The 2997-nt window shown below is 48.5% G+C and overlaps 1 pseudogene; it reads left to right on the forward strand.

Annotated features, from left to right (window-relative positions):
- The first annotated feature begins 1925 nt into the window (after window positions 1–1925).
- Window positions 1926–2064, forward strand: LOC123038469 (uncharacterized; annotated as a pseudogene).
- Window positions 2065–2997: the final 933 nt, after the last annotated feature.

A 2997-nucleotide genomic window follows, 5' to 3' on the forward strand; every position in this document is an offset into this window, starting at 1 on the left:
TGCACATTTGCACATTCATTTTTGAAGTACGTACTCCTAGCTAAGAATATACATGTACTCCATACTACCAGAAAATCTTTTTATGCGAAAATAAGTCATTCTTGCCTTGTTAAGAGTCGAAATGGACATTGTTTATTCATAAAAAAATGGACGAAGGTTTTCTTTAGCCGAGGAGTACTTAAGAGTGCTAATACACAACCGTACTACTACCCTCGCGTGTGAATTTTGTACATATTACATGGAAGTGTATGCATAAATTCAAGCACCCAGGAGGCCACATGTATTTAAATAATATATTTAACCCACCCGCGCGCACATACTACATACATTTGTATGTACTGAAAAGGTGCCACGATGTACGTTGTCTATCCATTCACTACGCACATACTCCATACTATTTTTTAATTAAAAAATAACCTACTCCAGGTAGAAGAGTGTTTTCAATCCAACTTGAAAAATCACAGTGTGAAGTTCACGTGCACTTGCCTGATTATTATTTAATTAAGAGAACAAAAATGACCGGAGGTGTTATCGCCTCACACGAAACTCCAAGTCCTCCTTTGCCGCAGATCCACCCATGATTAGTTGGCTAGTTACACCTTCCCACCTAAAAATCAGGGATTGCTTTATCTAAAAAATATATTATCACCACCTTTTAATTAGGGAAGCTCACGGGTTAGCGGGTTCTGCCCACAATCGATAGCCAAGCGCTTTGCTAGATTGCAGCTACGTTTGAGGACACGTGGAGGTCAAAGAACTAAGTGGTAACTACCATTGCTTGTAGATAAAATTTGTTCTATGTATGTATGTATATATACCAAGCCTCTACAAATTTTCATTTCATAAAAAAACACACAAAGTTGAGAACATGTTCATACATACAGTAGAAACTGAAGCAAAAAATGGTGCAGGTTCATGGAAATTGAACATCCAACCAAATTTAATTTTGGGCATGCACGTAAAAATTGAAGGACCAAACAAACAGTGGTGTGTATCCTGTATGTACAATTGCAAGTGGTGTTCCAGACAGAACATGCTAGATCTGGAGGGCGGGAGAGAGGCGAACTAAAGCTCACCATCAGGGTACAACAACCGTCGGGCGCTGCATCCACCATCAGGGGAGGAGGCAGCCATCGGGCGACGCGACCATCATCAAGCAGGCACTGTTAAACGATAGGCTTGTAGAGAATGTATAGGTAGAAATACGTGACAACATGTCACGTATGTGTTGTAACGCATACGATGTAATCTGGTTCCGCAGGTTGTTAGCTAGATAGATCTTATCCTGATATAGCTTGGAGTAGAGGTCAAGTTTAGCAACAACCCGCGTCATCTTGTAATCTGTATGACTATATAACATGTATGCGTCCCTGCCGAACAACATACGCTTCTAGTCTCTTATTCTTTCATGGTAATCAGAGCAATCCTCGAGCTCATCCATGGCGACGTCTTCAAGTTCCTTCCCCTCCTCGTCGTTCGTGCACGCCTCCACGGAGAAGCTCACCAAGGGCAATCAGGCTCTGTGGCGGGCGACCGTGCTCTCCGCTATCCGGGGAGCCCAGATGGCGAAGTACCTCGACGTTGAGTAGCCACCGCCGCCCACACAGATCGACGTGACCTCCTCCGACGGCAAGACCACGGCGAAGGCGCCGAACCCTGACTTCCAGACCTGGTATGCGCAAGACCAACAAGTTTTCTCGTATCTTCTGACGACTCTCCCTCGTGAGATAGCCATCCAGGTTGCGTCCTGCCATACCTCGGCGGAGCTGTGGAACACGGTTGAGGGGATGCTTGCATCTCGCACCCGCTCCCAGACCACCAACGTCCGGATCGCCCTCGCCAACTTCCAGAAGGGCAACCTATCCATCACTGACTACGTCGGGAAGATTAGAACCCTCTGCGACGAACTGATCGCTGCAGGGAAGAGGGTGGACGAGGAAGATATTGTCTCCCACATCCTAGCCGGACTTGACGAAGAGTTCGACCCTGTGGTTTCTGCCATGTGCTCCAGGGTAGAACCAGTCACCGCGGCTGAGCTGTTTTCTCAGCTGCTCAGCTTCGAGACGAGGCCGAATCTCCGTGGCGGCGGTTCGCAGTCATCTGCCAATGCTGCCACCCAAGGCCACAGACAAGGCGGCGGCGGCGGCGGTGACCGCGGCCGCAGACAGACCGACAATGGTGGTGACCGCGGCGGCCATGGCTACTCCAAGCCAGGAGGCCGCAACGGTGGACATGGCGGCGGGCACGGGGGCAACAACGGCAGCGGCGGAGGCAACTACAACAACCATGCCTCCGCTCCCAGGGTTCAGTGCCAGATCTGCGGGAAGATGGGCCATCCAGCATGGAAATGCTGGAAACGCTACGATGAATCCTACCAAGGCGTGGAGGAGAAATCGGCCAATCTTGCAGCTCCTCAGTATGGGGTGGACACCAACTGGTATCTTGACAGTGGTGCCACCGACCATATCACAGGCGACCTGGAGAAGCTGACCGTGCACGACCGCTACAACGGCAACGAGCAGATACACACCGCAAGCGGATCGGGTATGGTTATTAAACACGTTGGTCATTCGGCTATTCACACCCTAGATCGTGATCTATCTAAACAATATACTTCATGTACCCGAAGCCAACAAAAGTCTCATCTCTGCTAGCCGTCTTGCCGTTGACAATAATACCTTTGTTGAAATTCATCCCCACTCTTTTTTTGTAAAGGACCGGGGAACGAGGAAGGTACTTCTTCAAGGCAGGGGTAGACGAGGTCTCTACCCAGTAAGGCACACGGGCACCAGCGTCAACAAGCAAGTGCTAAGTGCCACCAAGATATCTCCGGATAGGTGGCATCGATGCTGAGGACATCCATCTTCAGTTATTGTTAGCAAATTCATTAGTCAGAATAATCCCCCGTGTGCCAATGATTTCAATAAAGAGTCTGTATGTGACGCCTGTCAAAAAGGCAAAAGTCACCAACTTCCTTATCCACATTCAATAAGTGAA

This window comes from Triticum aestivum, chromosome 2A (genome assembly GCF_018294505.1).
Source record: "Triticum aestivum cultivar Chinese Spring chromosome 2A, IWGSC CS RefSeq v2.1, whole genome shotgun sequence".
Taxonomy (NCBI): Eukaryota; Viridiplantae; Streptophyta; class Magnoliopsida; order Poales; family Poaceae; genus Triticum; species Triticum aestivum.